The following is a 21,021-nucleotide window of genomic DNA, read 5'->3' as shown; positions in this document are numbered from 1 at the left end:
AGTTAGACAGTATAGTTCCCCCACATTAGGTTGGCAGTATAGATCCCCCACATTAGGATGGCAGTATAGTTCCCCCACATTAGGTTGCAGTTCCCCCTAATTAGGTTTGCAGTTTGTTCCCCCCATATTAGGTTTGCAGTATAGTTCCCCCACATTAGGTTGGCAGTATAGTCCCCCCCCCCCCTACGTTAGGTTGTAGTTCCTCCACATTAGGTTGGCAGTATAGTTTCCCCACATTAGGTTGTAGTTCCCCCACATTAGGTTGTAGTTCCCCCACATTAGGTAGACAGTATAGTTCCCCCACATTAGGTTGGCAGTATAGTTCCCCCACATTAGGTTGGCAGTATAGTTCCCCCACATTAAGTTGGCAGTATGTTCCCCCACATTAGGTAGACAGTATAGCTTCCCCACATTAGGTTGGCAGTATATATCCCCCACATTAGATTGGCAGTATGTTCCCCCACATTAGGTTGGCAATGTGTTCCCCCACATTAGGTAGGCAGTATGTTCCCCCACATTAGGTAGGCAGTATGTTCCCCCACATAAGGTTGCAGTTCTCCCCCATTAGGTTGGCAGTATGTTCCCCCATTAGGTAGGCAGTATAGTTTCCCCACATTAGGTGCAGTATGTTCCCCCACATTAGATAGGCAGTATGTTCCCCCCACATTAGGTTGCAGCCCCCCCCCCATTAGGTAGGCAGTATGTTCCCCCACATTAGGTTGCAGTTCCCCCCCATTAGGTTGGCAGTATGTCCCCCCCATTAGGTAGGCAGTATAGTTTCCCCACATTAGGTGCAGTATGTTCCCACACATTAGGCTGGCAGTATAGTTCCCCCACATTAGGTTGCAGTCCTCCCCCCCATTAGGTTGGCAGTATGTTCCCCCCCATTAGGTAGGCAGTATAGTTTCCCCACATTAGGTGCAGTATGTTCCCACACATTAGGCTGGCAGTATAGTTCCCCCACATTAGGTTGCAGTTCCCCCCCCCCCCATTAGGTTGGCAGTATGTTCCCCCCCATTAGGTAGGCAGTATAGTTTCCCCACATTAGGTGCAGTATGTTCCCCCACATTATGCTGGCAGTATAGTCCCCCCCCCATTAGGTTGGCAGTATGTTCCCTCCCCACCTTAGGTTGCAGTTTCCCCCCCCCCATTAGGTTGGCAGTATGTTCCCCCACATTAGGTTGCAGTCCCCCCCATTAGGATGGCAGTATGTTCTCCCACATTAGGTTGCAGTCCCCCCCCCCATTAGGTTGGCAGTATGTTCCCCCACATTAGGTTGCAGTCCCCCCCCCCATTAGGTTGGCAGTATGTTCCCCCACATTAGGTTGGCAGTATAGTTCCCCTCTCCCCCCCCCCTACTTTTTCTATTTTTCACATTTCCTTACCTGGCCGCGCTCCGCAGGCTCAGGTAATGTGGCGGGTCTTGTGGGCTGTGGGGATAATATGACGAGTGACGTCTCCTGCCGGGTCCTCTATGCTGCATCAGGGACGTCACTCCTCATTTCCTGCAGCCGGACACAGAATGCTTCACGACACAGTTTTTTTCACTACACCGGTGCTGCAGGAAATGGGGAGTGACGTCTCTGACGCCGCATAGAGGACCCGGCAGAACACGTCACTGTCACGATTCGGCAGGCTGGATGTGGATCCTCTGTGTCAGCGAGGGATTGGCGTGGACCGTGTCGGTGGACTGGTTCTAGAGTTGCTACTGGTTTTCACCAGAGCCCGCCGCAAAGCGGGATGGTCTTGCTGCGGCAGTAGCAACCAGGTCGTATCCACTGGCAACGGCTCAACCTCGCTGACTGCTGAGAAGGCGTGGGACAGAAGGACTAGACAGAGGCAAGGTCAGATGTAATGGAAGGTCGGGGCAGGCGGCAAGGTCCATAGTCAATAAGGATAGCAGGAGATCTGGAACACAGGCTTTGGACAACAATAAACGCTTTCACTGGCACAAGGCAACAAGATCCGGCAAGGAAGTGCAGGGGAAGTGAGGTAATATAGCCAGGGAGCAGGTGGAAGATAATTAGGCAGATTGGGCCAGGCACCAATCATTGGTGCACTGGCCCTTTAAATTTTAGAGAGCTGGCGCGCGCGCGCCCTAGAGAGCGGAGCCGCGCGCGCCAGAACATGACAGCCGGGGACCGGGACGGGTAAGTGACTTGGGATGCGATTCGCGAGCGGGTGCTTCCCGCTGTGCGAATCGCATCCCCGCCGGCAATGTCAGTGCAGCGCTCCCGGTCAGCGGGTCTGACCGGGGCGCTGCAGAGAGAGAGACGCCGCGAGCACTCCGGGGAGGAGCAGGGACCCGGAGCGCTCGGCGTAACAGTCACTCGTCATATTATTCACACAGCCCACAAAACCCGCCGCATTACCTGAGCCTGCGGAGCGCGGCTAGGTAAGGAAATGTGAAAAAAAAGTGAAAGCTGAAGTGTCCGGGTCTGCCACTGGTCACGGTTTTAAAGTGAACGCGGCCGGGTTGCTTATCTTTAACAAGCAGCCGACGCAGCGGGCACTTTAAAACAGTTGCCCCCCCCCTACTGAGCAGCCGGCAGGGGGCCCCCTGGGGGATGGGGGCCCTAGTCAATTGCCTGGGTTGCCCCCCCCCTAACGCTGGCCCTGAATGCACCTAATGTGGGGAACTGTACTGCACCTAATGTGGGGAACTATACTACACCTAATGTGGGAGAGCTATACTGCACCTAATGTGGGGGAACTATACTGCACCTAATGGAGGGGAACTATACTGCACCTAATGGGGGGAACTATAATACACCTTATGTGGGGGAGCTATACTGCACCTAATGAGGGGAACTATACTGCACCTAATGGGGGAACTGTACTGCACCTAATGGGGGAACTATACTGCACCTAATGTGGGGGAACTATACTGCACCTAATGTGGGGGAACTGTACTGCACCTAATGGGGGGGGAACTATACTACACCTAATGGGGGGGGGGACTATACTGCACCTAATGGAGGGTATCTATACTGCACCTAATGGAGGGTATCTATACTGCACCTAATGTGGGGGGGGACTATACTGCACCTAATGGGGGGAACTATACTGCACCTAATGTGGCTAATTGTACTGCATCTAATGTGGGGGAACTGTACTGCACCTAATGTGGGTGAACTGTATTGCACCTAATGTGGGGGAACTGTACTGCACCCCTAATGTGCAGGGACTTATACTGCACCTAATGTGGGGGAACGGTCGGGGGAGCCATCATAATGAAGTGCACCATCTTCCAGGCAGCCTTTATCTGTCCCTGGCTGCAACATGCCGTTGTCAGTTTGCCACTGTTTAACGATGACTGCAAAATAAATAAAGAAGAATTTTATGCACAATATTACCGGTGAGTGCTATCCATTTCCTTTTCTTGGTGTATTTTAGAAAATTAGATCTGCTCATGTAAACAGTGAGTTTAAAATATATTACCTAATTTTCAAGATTAATAATATGTACTTTTTGCAATGTATTTATTTTTATCTTTAAACATCACACTTTTGATTTAATCTAGTAAAGACCCTATAACAAACGTAAAATGCATAAACACAGCATAAATAATACGTAACACAAACTGGTAGTAAAAGGGAAATAAAGACGGGTGCTTCACCCTTAACATCTAAACTATCCAGACATCTGGCAGAGCATGCTTACCAGAAAACTAAATCAATAAATAAATTACTGAATCCAGGGATTTTCAAGTATTGATTCCTTGAGCTGTTGCTTACGGTGCATCACAGACATGTATGAGGTAAAGCTGGACTCTGACTAGACTTAAGAGCCTCTTGTTTTTCTTCCTCTGACCTATGCAGCGAGCCGCGCCAAGGGAACATTCAGCATTCTCCTTCATCTGAGGAGCAGCAGCCCTGGAATATCTTTCTTTGATGTTTTCTTACATATCTTCAGATATTCTTTTTAAGTTTTTATATTTCTACAGTGCCTGATGGCCCTATTGTTAAAAAATATATGTTTATGTACATCTCTTTTAGTAACCTGAAGATATTTGAGAGCACAAGCAAACATTTATCTTATCCGTCTATCTCATATCTATCTATCTTTAACACAAAAAGGATAAGTTGGCCAGCACATACTGATACAAACTATTGCATGGACCCGGGATACAGGTGCACGCTGCTAGGCTGAATATATACAAACAGGAGAATACAGCAGCACACTTCTAGCACAAAGATACAGATAAATCATGAAATGCTATATTGCTACAATGACAAATTGAAAAATGTAGGTGCTTTGCTCACCATTTGGCCAAATAGTTTGGACCATCCCACCGCGATAAGGTAACCTCATTGGGACAGACCCTACACTGTGAATGTACCTCTGTGCAATCAGTTACCAGGAACATCCAGCACCTTATAAGATGGGTGGCGTGCAAGAACCAACATGGAGGTAGCCACCCCCCCCCCCCATATGTATAACACAAAAAAGGATAAGTTGGCCAGAACATACTGATACCAAACTATTGCATGGACCTGGCATACAGGTGCACGCTGCTAGGCTGAATATACACAAACAGGAGAATACAGCAACACACTGCTAGCACAAAGATACAGTTCAATCATGAAATGCTATATTGCTACAATGAAAAAATGAAAAATTGGGCTGCTTTGCTCACCATTTGGCCAAATAGTTTGGACCATTCCACCACGATAAGGGGACCTCATTGAGACGGATCCTACACTGTGAATGTACCTCTGTGCAATCAGAGCATTTCATGATTTATCTCTATCTTTGTGCTAGCAGTGTGCTGCGGTATTCTCCTGTTTGTGTATCTATCAATCTATCTATCTATCTAATAAGTATCTATCTATCTATCTATCTATCTACAAACAGGAGAATACAGCAGCACACTGCTAGCACAAAGATACAGATAAAACATGAAATGCTATATTGCTACAATGAAAAATTGAGGCGCTTTGCTCACCATTTGGCCAAATAATTTATACCATCCAACCACGATAAGGTGACCTCATTGTGACGGACCCTACACTGTGAATGTGCCTCTGAGCAGTCAGTTAACAGACTTGTAAGGTCTGAGACACCCAGCACCTTATAAGATGGATGGGGCGCAGGAACCAACAGGGAGGTAGCCACTCCCCCCATATATACAATACAAAAAAGGATAAATTGGCCAGCACATACTGATACACATCTATTGCATGGACCCGGCATACAGGTGCATGCTGCTAGGCGCCTCAATTTTTCATTGTAGCAATATAGCATTTGATGTTTTATATGTATCTTTGTGCTAGCAGTGTGCTGCTGTATTCTCCTGTTTGTGTATATTTAGCCTAGCAGCATGCACCTATATGCTGGGTCCATGGGATCTAGTGATCATGTAGTAATGTAGTTTAGTATTAGTAAAAATAGAGAAAAGGGAAACACACATACACACACTTTATTAAACACAATATTAAAATACTTTATTAATAAAAAAAAATGAAAAGTTAATTATAAAAAATACATTATATTTACATTTAAATAGCCCCTTTCTACATTTTTATTATTGTCGGCTACATTTTTAGGTCCCTGCCTGCCCACATAAATTGATCCCTGTTTAAAAATTAACATTAACATTTATTTTTTATTTTTGATGGCTTCATAATTTTTTACACACCCATGAATGGAGTCTACATTTTAGATTGCTTTCACACTATGAGTATTCATTCATTATTAAACGTCCGTTTTCTGTATTGTATCATTAAAAATGGATGTATAATAACAGATGGAATAATGGGGCTGAATAATGTCCATCAAAATAACGGCATATTCATCCCTTAAGACCTGTTATAACATCAGTCATGTACCGTTATATTATGGCGTTTTAACACCTCTGCCTACAGACTCCCGCAGCCAGAACTACTACTACTCCCATCATGGGACAGACTTGTTTCCATGATGGGAGTAGTAGTTCCCCGGCTGCGGGAGTCTGCCGGTGGCTGGGGAGGCTACATTAGTGTTTGTACTACTACCCCCATCATGGAAATGACTCTGTTCCATGATAGGGATTGTAGTAAATGGGCTGAGGGATTGATCACACTGGGTCTCACTTCTGAGACCTGATGCGATCAGAAGTTGTTAAACAGGGGAGTGGGCGGCATGCTCGGCTCCCCCGCGATGTACAGTGCATTTTTACTTTCACTTTTAAATTCCCCGGCAGGAGCCCTGAATGGCCGCCACCGAGGTGCCGAGGGCTCCCGGCGGGGTTCTTAAACTACTAATTTGACCCCCAAATGTATGACCCGCATTCATATTTATAATAATTCATTGGCCCCAGTGTGTTTATAATAATTAATTGGCCCCAGTGTGTTTATAATAATTCATTGGCCCCAGTGTGTTTATAATAATTAATTGGCCCCAGTGTGTTTATAATAATTCATTGGTCCCAGTGTGCTTATCCTTATCCTCTCCCCCCTCCCACAGTGTCCTTATTTCCCCTTCCGCTGCCTGCTCCTCATCTTCTTGGAGCAGTGCAGCAGTGGGACATGTCGGGAACCAGCAGCAGTGAATGAAGTCGACATGTCCCGCATGTAGGCTTCATTCATTCACTGACGCCGCCCGACATGTCCCCGCTGCTGCCCTGGTCGTAGCACAATTAGCGCACCACCAGGACATGTCTATTCTGAGCTGCTCATCTTTGTACGGAGATGAGCAGCAGAGAATAGATATGTCCCCGCTGCTGCCCTGCCCGCCGGGACATGTCCATTCTATGCTGCTCATCTCCGTACGGTGGGAATAAGGATAAACACACTGGGGCCAATGAATTATTATAAACACACTGAGGCCAATGAATTATTATAAATGTGCATGGAGGGCATACATTTGTGGGTCAAATTAGTAGTTTAAAAATCCCGCCGAGAGCCCTGAATGTCTCATCAGTGGCTGCCATTCAGAGCTCACGGGAATTTAAAAGTGAAAGTTAAAATACACCATACATCGCAGGGGAGCGGAGCATGCCGCCAACTCCCCTTTTCAATAACTTCTGATCGCATCGGGTCTCAGAAGTGAGACCTGGTGCGATCAATCCCTCAGCCCATTTACTACAACCCCTATCATGGAACAGAGTCATTTCAATGATGGGGGTAGTAGTACAAACACTAATGTAGCCTCCCCAGCCACCGGCAGACTCCCGCAGCCGGGGAACTACTACTCCCATCATGGAAACAAGTCTGTTCCACGATGGGAGTAGTAGTAGTCCTGACTGCGGGAGTCTGTAGGCAGAGGTGTTAAAACACCATAAAATAGTGGTACATGACGGATGTTATAACGGGTCTTAAGGGATTAATGTGCCTGTTATTTTGCCGGACATTCAGCTGTTAGCACCCGTTATTTTATCCATTGTTATACATCCGTTTTTTAATTATACAATACAGAAAATGGATGTTTAATAATGGATGAATGCTCATAGTGTGAAAGCAATCTAAAATGTAAACTCCATTCTTCGGTATATAAAAAATTATAAAGCCACCAAAAAAACTTTGAGTATTGTGCACAGTACTGGAGGCCATATCTCCAAAAGGATATAGATACTCTAGAGAGAGTTCAGAGAAGATACTAAACTAGTACATGGATTTCAGGATAAAACTTACCAGGGTTAAAGGACCTTAACATGTATAGCTTGGAAGAAAGACGAGACAGAGGGGGATATGATAGAGACTTTTAAATACATAAAGGGAATCGACACGGTAAAGGAGGAGAGCATATTTATAAGAAGAAAAACTACCACAAGAGGACATCATTTTAAATTAGAGGGGCAAAGGTTTCTGCAGTAATATCAGGAAGTATTACTTTACTGAGAGAGTAGTGGATGCATGGAATAGCCTTCCTGCAGAAGTGGTCGCTGCAAATACAGTGAAGGAGTTTAAACATGCATGGGATAAGCATAAGGCTATCCTTCATATAAGATAGGGCCAGGGACTATTGATAGGATTCAGATTTTTGGGCAGACTAGATGGGCCAAATCGTTCTTATCTGCCGACACATTCTATGTTTCTATGTTTTTATTTTAAATGACCAAGATTAGAGTTTTAGACACTAGAGGAAAATGAGCATGCCTTTTTTGTTATCCTAAACATTTAGTTTGATTTGCTATCTGTTGGTGAAATTTTTACATCACCCTGAGTAAATTGGGATAGCTCTCTGAGGAATTAAAGGGGTTATCCACCATAAGGTGATTTTAATACTTACCTGCCAGACAGTAATAGACATGCTTAGGAACTATCTGTGCTTGTCTGGGGGTCAAATGGTTATGTTGTGATTCCACAACAGCACTGCTGATTTCTTTTAGTGAAATGGCTATTTCCTGTTGAACTCTCTCCCTCCACCAAAGAATCGGACTTCCATAGTTCAATAATACTAACATGTACAGGCCAGTCCATCCATCCTTTAAAAGTAGCCAAACATAAGATGCCAAGAGATTTGGTCAAACATGATATTAAAAATACACGTGTCTACCATTAAAAAGAGTAAGCACAAGTTAGATCTCCATGGGTGATACCAGGAGGTAACCATACAGAGTATCATGTCATGACTAATGTTTGCCCATTAAGCAAAGTCCACTCCTCCTTGTAAGGATTATGATGGGAACTGGGGAACTTCCTATATTCTGCGCCTCAATCTGGTCAAGAGAAGACACATTATGGTACATCTAGGCCATATAACCAGTCAGTGGTTGCTGTATTAAATGGACTAAGTGACATGTGATGACACTAGTACTGATGGACAATTAATGAATAGAGATGAAACTGAACCCATAGAACCAAACTTCTGAATGTCTGAGCTTTGCTAAAAGTTCGGTTCAGTGAGAACTCGAGCTATGGGTGGTTTAATTTGGCCAAACCTGCTAAAATATTACATGGCAGAAAGTAGAGCCAGTCATGATCAATTGACCTTAAGGTAGCCCATAATCAAGACGCCATATACAGGCATTATCAGAGCCTCTATAAAAGCCTATGCACATAGCTTTAACAGCCATTCAGAGACAGTAGGTGTTAGGTGAAGACCTCTGTGAGGGACACTAAGCAGTGAACAGCACAAATAGGAGTAGAAACACATATATAATATTTGTTGATCCCTCCTGAATTGGATATTTTTTTTGACAGCATGTAAAAAGCCATTGCTTCTTTATTATTCAGGTGCAAAACCCGTTGCTACTGCCATGGACCACTTAAGAAAAAAATAAAAAATAAAATATGGCTTCTTCCAATACCTATGTATGCATAAAACAGCGACATGCATCTGCCTCCATAAAGGAATTATTTGGGGCTTTTTATTTTATTTTAAAAATCATAAATAATCAACTAGTGAGGTACAAAATGTAATAAAGTAAATTCAATAGTAAGTTGAGAAAACATTTATAGAAATCTAAATGCACATACTGCTCTATAACTCAAGAACAATTATTTGGGGTATTTGCTCCAGTTAAAGGGGTTTTCACATCTTATACATGTACAGAATGTGCCAATAATCTTTGTAATTTGCAGGTCACATCTCTGTTATCAGAACAGATGTCCCATGATGCCTGTTACCCAATGCACAACAATACTTTTTTTTATATAGAATTCTATAGAGGGATAGTAGACCAACAGCAGTCGGTCTGCAGAGTTTAGGAATTTAAAATCTATAAATTCCAGAGTGCATAGCATAGCGGGAAAAGTGCACAAGACTTGTGACTATCAAGAATTAAAAATGTGATGGATGTTCCCCATGAATATCATTATTAAAGGGGTTCTCCAGGGATATATATACTTGAAAAATGCAGTTTGTTGCCAAAACAAATAAAGTCAAACTCCATCAAGATTTTGAGTCTCCGGCTTTTTGGTGCTATAATATACTACACTACTTGTATGCTTTTCCGGGTTGGCATTCCTGGATGATTACGTGCACAGCTGTGGAGTCCAGTGCTGTCCCTTTACCAGATATCTATCTACCTATACTGAATAAAATAAAAAAAAAGTAAAAAAACACAGCACACAAAAAGTGTCTTTAGTGCAAAAAGGTGATATTTATTCCATCCTCAGCAAGAGATTTAAAAAAGTGCAACGTTTCAGTAGTCTCACACCACCATCTCCAGGCATGCCTGAATAAATATAACCTTTTTGCACTAAAGACACTTTTTGTGTGCTGCAGTTTTAACTTTTTTGTGGAAGTTGGAGTCCCTAACCAAGTCTCCTATGACTGCGTGCTCCTATTTAAATGTTATCCTTATTCGGTGGATGTGCAGCTTTTTTGGAGCTCTATCTATCTATCTATCTATCTGTAAATAAAAGCTCCAAAGTCACCACACTACCTGGATATGTTCCCTATAAATGATCCTGCCTGATATGCATGGCCCCTGTTGTCTTCTCTGGCTGCTTGATATTCCTTGCCATCCTTTTCTACCCCTTCAGCATAAAGACTACATTTTACAGGCAGTCATTGCAGCTCTGCTCTGACTGCCATCCAGCTCACTCCCTAGGAGCAGCTCCCACCCTCCTGCTCTGTGAGCAGAGCGATACAGTGCCTGATTGACTGAGGCTGCACACACCTCCCAGCTCTTAGCACTAAAGCAAGTATGACTCATCAGTACAGGGCAGAGGCACAGTGGAGGGCTGTGTGATGTCTTTTCCTCACTCCTTACATGTATGTGACAACTAAAATAGGGGAACCTGCTTTTTATAGCTAATAAATGATATTTAGACATTTTAAAAAGTTGATGAGAGGGAAAGGATGGGCCATGGGTTTAGTTCCCTGGAGTACCCCTTTAACCCCTTAAGGACTCAGCCCATTTGGACCTTAAGGACTCAGACAATTTTATTTTTACTTTTTCGTTTTTTCCTCCTCCCCTTCAAAAAATCCTAACTCTTTTATATTTTCATCCACAGATTAGTATGAGGGCTTGTTTTTTGCGCGACCAGTTGTCCGTTGTAATGCCATGACTCACTTTATCATAAAATGTATGGCACAATCAAAAAAATACTATTTTGTGTGGGGAAATTTAAAAGAAAACCTCAATTTTGCTAATTTTTGAAGGTTTTGTTTTCATGCCGTACAATTTATGGTAAAAATGACATGTGTTTTTTATTCTCTGGGTCGATACGATTAAAATGATACCCATGATTATACACTTTTCTATTACTGTTGATCTTAAAAAAAATCACAAACTTTTAAACCAAATTAGTACGTTTAAAATCCCCCTATTTTGAAGACCTATAACTTTTTCATTTTTCCGTATAAGCGGTGGTATGAGGGCTCATTTTTTGCGCTGTGATCTGTAATTTTCTTTGGGAATAAAATGTTATAAAAAAGCAGCTATTTTGGACTTTTTTTTTTCGGTCACGCCGTTAACCGTACGGGATCATTTACATTTTATTTTAATAGTTCGGATATTTACACACGCGACAATACCAAATATGTATATAAAATAATTTTTTACACTTTTTGGGGGTAAAATATGGAAAATGGGACAATTTACGTTTTTAATGGGGAGGGGGTTTTTCACATTTTTTTTACTTTGTTTTTTTACTTTTTTTACTTTTATTTTTACACTTTAATAGTCCCCATAGGGGACTATTTAAAGCAATCACTCGATTACTAATCCTGTTCAGTGCTATGTGTAGGACATAGCACTGATCAGGGTTATCGGTCATCTTCTGCTCTGGTCTGCGGGAAGGCAGATCATAGCAGAAGTCTCCCGGAAGGCAGCGGAGCCAGGTGAGAGGACCTCCGTCTGCCGTGCAGGATGATCGGATTGCCGCGGCAGCGCTGCGGGCGATCCAATCATCCTGTTAAGTGACCGCGATGCTGCAGATGCCATGATCGGTATTGATCATGGCATCTGAGGGGTTAATGGCGGACAACCGCGGGATCGCGGGTGTCCGCCATTACCGGCGGGTCCCTGGCTGCGATCCACACCCGGGACCTGACGCGCATGATGCCGGCATCGCTCCGATGCCCACGGTTATGCTCAGGACGTAAATGTACGTCCTGGTGCGTTAAGTACCACGTCACCAGGACGTACATTTACGTCCTGCGTCGTTAAGGGGTTAAAATGACATGGATTGGTTTGTTACAAAGTCTTAGAATTAAATAGTTACTTACCAAGTTTACAATCTCATAGTTCGCTTATCAAACTACTAATATATCTTTCGTATGTTGAGTGATGGGACCTTAGGGTGGCAGAGATTTATCTCTTCCAGTCCCTAATAATAATACTATTCTATATTATATTATTTGGCTCTATGAATCTTTGCTCAGCTTATTATGGAAGATCTTGCACTAATTGAAGACAGTGCTGATCCCCCATATCTACGCTTTACACTAGGTTGATGAACTATACAACCCCAATTTTCAGTTTACATATGTTGCAGCAGTAGTATACACGGAGAGGTGTTGTTCACAAAATCCACTTGATATACAGGTTTTCTGGGAAGGTCAATACTGTAATTAATGAACAATGGAAAGCCCTGCTGGTTGCCTTTATAGCGGAACTCTGCTATTTTCTGTGCCAACAACAAAACAAATACAAAGCAAATGTTAAAAAAGTAGGTTGTTCAGATCTGGTCAATGGCCTGTACTGCTTTGTCCTTAACTTCTAAATAGTACAACAAAAGCAGAAGGGAACATTTACGGACATGATGCAATGTTGTGAAGATCAACAAGACAACAGCAGCGACAGAAACACAAAGTCCAAGTAATGTCTATAGATCCTTTTATGAATGATTAATGAAGAAGCAAAAGACAAACCCCATAGAGTCTAATTTAAAGAGAAAATACAGTAATGACCAATTGCATTTACAACTAGAAAATGTATAAATCTTTATTGGGTAAAATTTTTAAACACCTTAACTAGCAAAGTTTAGTGAATAGTGACATTTAAGATAAATGTTTTTAAAATGTGGAGAACACAAGGAGAATGTGGCTCACCCCCTCAATTGCTGAGTGTCTGCTCTGGTACCACCCAAAAGGCTCTAAATGAAAATAGACACAAAAGAAGAGGGTGACTCCTCAAAGCCCACAACCTATTTCTCAAAAGTAGTGTCAGAAAAAGTTAAAAACAGGGTTGACTAAAAGGTATCATTGGTTAAAGGGGTACTCCGGTGTTCAACGTGTTTTCCGTCTTTGACTTACCCTATTTGTTTTGTTTTATTTCTATTCTTGTTGTTTAGGCGACTCTATTTCCGTTCTTTGTTGTCTTTTTATCCCCCACTTTGTTTTCCTATCTTTGCTTCTATTTCCTGTTTCTTGCTGTGCTGAAAACTACAAATCCCAGCATGCCACATGCCTTGCTGGTTTGGGGCGGCTCCTTTTTTTTTTGTTCCGCCCTTTACCCACCCTACTATTTTCCCGGGTCGGCCCCCTTATATACAGCACACTAATATAAATCAGCCTTGGTTGGGATACACTGTCATACACATACAAAAGGGACTACAACTCCCAGCATGTGTCATTCAGGAGTCTTCAGTCTGTGGTATAACACCAGCATGCTGCCTCTGTAGTCTCCTGGGGGTTGTAGTTAACCACACCTCTGTAGGGCATGCACCAGTGTTTCCCAACCAGGGTGCCTCCAGGTGTTGCAAAACTACAACTCCCAGCATGACCTGACAGCCTTTGGGCATGCTAGGAGTTGTAGTTTTGCAACAGCTGGAGGCACACTGGTTGGGAAACACTGGTGTAACATGATTTGTATGCTGAATAGGCTAGAACAGTGTTTCCCAACCAGTGTGCCTCCAGCTGTTGCAAATCTACAACTCCTAGCATGCCCAAAGTCTGTCAGGGCATGCTGGGAGTTGTAGTTTTGCAACAGCTGGAGGCACACTGGTTTGTAAACACTAGCATACACACACACACACACACACAACAGGGACTACAACTCCTACTATGTGTCATTCAGGAGTCCCTCCCCCTCCCCCTTCACATATAGAGATAATTACCAGTATGAGATTTATTCCCCTGCAGTCCATACATCCCCAGCCCGTGCACCCTGTCATCCTCCCCTTCAGATAACTTCAGATAACACTTATCATCTTTGTGTTCCTTCTCCTGTGCAGACCTGCGTCCTTAGAATACAGAGCAGGAGGAGGGGAGGTTAGGAGCTGTGTACTCAGCTGAATGAGATAAGGGGGCGTGGCTTATTTCTCATGCAGACAGAGAAAAAAAATGCTATGACATCTTGTCCACAGCAGACTCAGAACTGTGGACAACAGTAAAAGAAAACACTCTGAACTACATAACTTACTGCCCAACAAACAGGTAAGCAAAACGCAGACATGCTGCCAAAACATATAACACATGTATATTGCAAAAAAACAAAACTTACAAAGAAGATGCCATATAGGCAAAAAAATTAACCACCGGAGTACCCCTTTAAACATAGTAAATGGCTGATATATGAGCAGAAGTGTGGTCCCTTCTATTAAATCGATAACATGTTATATCAGGAAATATAAAGCGGGACACTGAACGCGTTTCGAGGTGCTCTCCACCTCTTTTTCAACAGTCTACTTTGAAAAAGAGGTGGAGAGCACCTCCAAACGCGTTCAGTGTCCCACTTTCCCTCTGTGGAATCATCCTGCCACAAACATCTCTGGATGATTGATATACATCGATTGACAACTTTAAGGACTGCATTGCTCCACCAGACTGCTGGATACCTGCCCCTTGCTGATTACAACAGGGATTAAGGTACCTTTGTTACACACATGCCGTCTGTGATAGGTGTATAAATTGTAGTTTGGGACTCATTCTGAGCATGCTCTGACTGAGAGTTGCTTTGAAAGAGAGGAACTGCAAGAGAGTTGTAAATCTGAGATATCTGCTGGGTGGTGAGGAGTGAATATTATAAACTTGCGAACTGGAGCGATTTGTGTGAGTACTTAAGTTTGTACAGAGGGATCGCTGCTATTTTAAACAGCCTTCTCACCTTTTTTTTGTTCCTTTCTCCAGTCTGCCTCTAGGGGGACTCTGGTCTTTTTTCAACCTTATGAACTATGTTACTATGTTACTATAGTGAGCTGAATAGATCAACATCAATCTGCCACTGTGTATGTTGTTGGAATAAAGTATGTACAGTACGTATTTGAAACATCAGAATAATCATTAAAGGATAACTGCAGCGGAATTACACTTATCCCCTATCCACATTACCAAAGCGGTCAGAGGTGTGCCATGAACCGCCTATAGAGGGCAAAAGTCAACCTAGTAGGTTAAACAACAATATTTATAATATCATAAAAAATATCACACACTAGTCCCATTAATCATCACATATCTTATACTGGACTCTAGCTGACAGTTTCTCCTGGGAGAAGCTGTGGTAATCACGCCCATTCTGAAAGAATGACCCGACACCGAAACGGGACTAGGCTGACATACTAACTGACATATGACAATTAGTATCCTTACGTGTGACAGCCCGGTGAGAGGGGAACCGATAGACGCTTGTCAGGCATATATAGTGCTATGCCAAATCCCTGCTTTTAAGAGGCAAAGATAACTGTTAAGGGAAATTATACATATGAACCTGACATCATGACAGACCTTTGATGATAACAATCTTGCAGCGCCATTTTTCCTGTAGACCAAACAAGACCCAGGTAACACATTATCTGAAGACTTAACAGGACTGTACAGGCAGACATACCCTTGCCTGTCGCCAGTATCAACCGTGACCTAAACAAATGACTATAACTGTGCATCTCCCTACAACCATGGCAACCCCAAGCATACCAGCATCTACATGACGAGATGCTATTGCCGTGAAGATGTGTCAGTAACAATAACCTATATGGAGCCATCCCCTGCAGATGTGGCAGGCACTATAGGTAAACAACCACCCATGAGTCCAGATGTAATTGCAAAATCAGAGAATTCTCCACATTTCAAATGTATACTATACAAAAAGTACTTCACCCACAGTGCTCACTAATCAACGTCCGACATCTGATCCAGCCACCGATATACTTTCACCCTTTCACAGGCATAGCGGAGCTGATCCTCCTTCCTCTCACGAAGGGGTAGACAGGTGAGTGTTTGCCGGACACTTCCGACGTTTGAAAGGACATGCCCCCTTTCTCAAGTGACCCTATCGTGCACACATCATTAATTACATAGCATTCATCTCTCGCGAGAGCTCATTTCTGGAATGAGAAATTACGAATTTAAAGCCATAAACATATACATGCTTAACCCCTTAAGGACGCAGCCCTTTTTCACCTTAATGACTGATTATGAGATTGTTTTTTCGTGACATATTCTACTTTATTTTGGTGGTAAATTTTCGGCGTTACTTTCATCCTTTTTTGGTGAAAAATCCCAAAATTTCATGAAAATTTTGAAAATTTTGCATTTTTCTAACTTTGAAGCTCTCTACTTGTAAGGAAAATGGATATTCCGAATAAATTTTATTTTTATTCACAAATACAATATGTCCACTTTATGTTGGCATCATAAAATGAACTTATTTTTGCTTTATGAAAAAATTAGAGGGCTTCAAAGTAGAGCAGCAATTTTCAAACATTTCATGAAAATTGCAAAATCTAAAGGACAGACATTACAGAACTACAACTTCCAGCATGCCTGGGCAGTCTAGGCATGCTGAGAGTTGTAGTTTGGCAACATCTGGAGGGCTAACGTTTGGGCACCACTGTAACAGTGGTCTCCAAATTGTGACCCTCCAGATGTTGCAAAACTATAACTTCCAGCATGCCCAGACAGCCTTTGGCTGTCTGGGCATGCTGGGAGTTGCAGTTTGGCCTTCCTAGTGGTTGCCAAAATAAATATCACTTTACTTTCACCTTCATCCCCCCCCCCACCATTGTTTCCCTATCTGTGCCTGTCTCCAGCGACGATCCAGGGTCCCAGCGCATCTTCTCCTCCAAGTACCGGCCTCCATCTTCTCCCCACGTTCCCCACAACATCCAGGGGTGGGCAGAACAGGGTGTTGCCATGGCAACCCACTGTCCTGCGCTGCCATTGGTAAGAATCAGTTCTGACCAATGGCAGGGGATAGGAGGAGATCGCAGCACTGCGACCTCGCTCCTAGCCCTCAGGATGATCGAGGCTGTCACTGACAGCTCCAATCATCCCTACTTTCCATTAGATCGGGTCACCAGAGACCCGATCAGCCCGGAATAGCAGAAAATGGCATGTCTGAATTGACATGCGATTTTCTGCGATCGTCGACATGGGGGGGGGGGGGGGGGGTCTCGGGATCCCCCTGGGCGATGTGCCGGAATGCCTGCTGAATGATTTCAGCAGGCATCCCGGTCCGGTCCCCAACCAGCTAGCGGCGGGGACCGGAATTCCCACGGGCGTATGCATACGCCCCACGTCCTTAAGGACTCGGGATGCAGGGTGTATGCATACGCCCGGCGTCCTGAAGAGGTTAAAACCATTTCATTGCTGCAATATTAAATCAGATATTACCAGCATTTACAGAAAAACTGAAAAATTGCATAACTCATTGAGCCCATCTGGACTCAATGAATTAAGGGTTTCTATCCAATACACTTCTCGTTGTAGTAATTTTCTTTAGATTTTTTCTTCTGACTCGCCTTCTATTTCTTCAATAGCCAACCTGTGTAATTCACTGACTTTATGACCAAATTCACGGAAATGCTTCGCTACTCCTGTTTCCCCAAATGTATTTCCTATTTCTACCTGACTATGATCTTCATTACTTTTCATGTTCCGGATTGCGTACTGGTGTTCGTTAATCCGGCATGTCACATTCCTCATTGTCTGCCCTATATACACTCGCCCACAGGGACATTTTAACATGTAAACTACGTGTTTCAAGTTGAAACTGTAGCAGCCTTTTATTGGAATTTTTGTGCCTTTGAGAGGATGGCAAATTGCATCAGTTTTTACAATGCTGTTACAGTTTTGACAACTCAAACATGGAAAGGTACCTTTCTTTTTTGTACACAAAAGGACTGTTTAGTTTTTCTTTTTTCTTTCATATCTGCCCAGACCAAATAATTGGCTAATGATTTACCTTTTTTGTATATAAATCACGGCAATTTTTCAAAATTTTTTCCATATTTTGGGTCAGCACGTAACAGACCCCAATATGTATTTACTGTCTTCCTAATTAATTGTGCATGACAGTCATATGTAGATTTGAAAGAAAAAATATTCTCTTCATTTATTTTTTTATTTTTATCTTTCCGCTGTCTTAATTTCTCTCTGGGTATTTTTTGAACTTCCTCTCCTACTTTCTTATTATCCTTTCCTCATACCCTAGTTCTACAAATTTCTGTATCAATATTTCTTTATTTATCACATATTTTTCATTGTTACTACATATTCGTCTTGCTCTTATGAACTGTCCATTTGGAATTCCATTAAATGTTTGTGGTGCATGTTGGCTTTGTCTCAAAAGTACATTATTTCTATCTGCTTGTTTTTTTTTTATATAATGTAGACTCAAATTTTGTACCATTTTTATATATCTCGACATCCAAATAGTGGATACGCTGGTGATGTACCTCCATTGTGAACTCTATAAGTGGATGACAACTGTTAAGTAAATGTACATATTCACCTAGCTGTTCCACTGAACCTGCCCATAACAAAAATACGTCATCCACGTATCGAGTCCATTTAATGGGGTACTCCCACCCTAGACATCTTATCCCCTATGCAAAGGATAGGGGATAAGATGTCAGATCGCGGGGGTCCCGCCGCTGGGGACCCCCGCAATGTTGCATGCGGCACCCACCTGTTTCTTGTCCGGAAGCGCTGGAGGGTCTCGGTCATGACCAGGGGAACGAAAGTCCGTGACGTCAGGACTCCGCCCCGTGTGACGTCACACCCCGTCCCCTCAATGCAAGTCTATGGGAGGGACAAAAAGGTCTATAAGAAATTAAAAGGGGACCCTACAGAAATATTTAAGAAAGATATTCATATTATGCTAAAAGAGGCAGTGAATAATGGTGTAATTAATGCCCTAACTCAGAAAGATCTGATTAACGACCACCCTAGAACTCCTATTCTATACCTTCATCCAAAGGTGCATAAGGATGGGGAAAGACCCCCGGGATGCCCCATAGTCTCGGGGGTTGACTCCATCCTAAACCCTTTGGCAGTATATGTGGATAACTATCTACAAAAAATATAGAAAAAACTGAAAAATTGCTTAACCCCTTAACTACAATGGACGTAAATGTACGTCATGATGACGTGGTACTTTACGCACCATGACGTACATTTTGGTGCGGGCGGGTGCACGCATCATCCGCGACAGGTCCTGGCAGCTATCAGCAGCCAGGAACCTGCCGGTAATGGCGGACATCCGCGATCGTGCGGATGTCCGCCATTAACCCCTCAGATGCCGTGATCAGTACAGATCACGGTATCTGCGGCAGTGCGGTACTTTCAATGGATGTACGGATCGTCCGCAGCGCTTACGCGGCAATCGGATCATCCAGCATGGACGGCCGGAGGCCCCTCACCTTGCTCCAGCCGTCTCCCGGGGTCTTCTGCTCTGGACTGAGATCGAGCAGACCAGAGCAGAAGATCACCAATAATACTGATCAGTGCTATGTCCTATGCATAGCACTGTACAGTATTAATAAGCAGATAGAAATAATGTACTTTTGAGACAAAGCCAAAATACACCACAAACGTTTAATGGAATTTGGAAAGGACAGTTCATAAGAGCAAGACGAATATGTAGTAACGATGAAGAATATGTGAAAAATAAAGAAATATTGATACAGAAATTTGTAGAATGAGGGTATGAGGAAAAGATAATAAGAAAAGTAGCAGAGGAAGTTAAAAAAATACCCAGAGAGAAATTAAGACAGTGGAAAGATAAAAATAAAAAAGGAAATGAAGAGAATAATTTTTCTTTCATATCTACATATGTCATGCACAATTAAGTAAGAAGACAGTAAGTAAATATTGGGGTCTGTTATGTGCTGACCACAAATATGGAAAAATGTTTGAAAAATTGCCGCAATTTATATACAAAAAAGGTAAATCCAATTATTTGGTCCGGGCAGATATGAAAGAAAAAAGAAAAACGAAACAGTCATTTTTGTGTACAAAAAAGAAAGGTACCGTGTTTGAGTTGTCAAAACTGTAACAGCATTATAAAAACTGATGCAATTTGCCATCCTCTCAAAGGCACGAAAATTCCAATAAAAGGCTGTTACAGTTGCAACTCGAAACACTTAGTTTACATGTAAAATGTCCCTGTGGGCGTGTATATATAGGGCAGACAATGAGGAATGTGAAATGCCGGATTAACAAACATTGATGCGCAATACGGAACATGAAAAGTAATGAAGATCAAAGTCAGGTAGAAATTTGGGGAAACAGGAGTAGCGAAGCATTTCCATGAATTTGGTCATAAAGTCAGTGAATTACAGTGGTTGGTTATTGAAAAAAATATAAGGCGAGTCAGAAGAAAAAATCTAAAGAAAATTACTACAACAAGAAGTGTATTGGATAGAAACCCTTAATTCATTGAGTCCAGATGGGCTCAATGAGTTATGCAATTTTTCAGTTTTTCTTTAAATGCTGGTAACATCTGATTTAATATTGCTGCAATGAAATGGTTTTAAGCATGTATATGTTTATGGTTGTAACCCCTTAAGGACGCAGTCCATTTGGGCCTTAAGGACGCAGAAAATTTTATTTTTTACGTTTTAGTTTTTTCCTCCTCGCCTTCAAAAAATCCTAACTCTTATATATTTTCATCCACAGATTAGTATGAGGACTTGTTTTTTGCGCAACCAGTTGTCCTTTGTAATGACATCACTCACTTTACCATAAAATGTATGACGCCACCAAAAAAATACTATTTGTGTGGGAAAATTAAAAAGAAAACCGCAATTTTGCTAATTTTGGAAGGTTTCGTTTTCATGCCGTACAATTTACGGTAAAAATGACATGTGTTATTTATTGTTTGGGTCAATAAAATTAAAATAATACCCATGGTAACATACTTTTCTATTACTGTTGCGCTTAAAAAAAATCACAAACTTTTTAACCAAATTAGTACGTTTAAGA

Source organism: Hyla sarda, chromosome 5, assembly GCF_029499605.1.
Source record: "Hyla sarda isolate aHylSar1 chromosome 5, aHylSar1.hap1, whole genome shotgun sequence".
NCBI lineage: Eukaryota > Metazoa > Chordata > Amphibia > Anura > Hylidae > Hyla > Hyla sarda.
Note: the sequence above shows the minus strand (reverse complement) of the source record.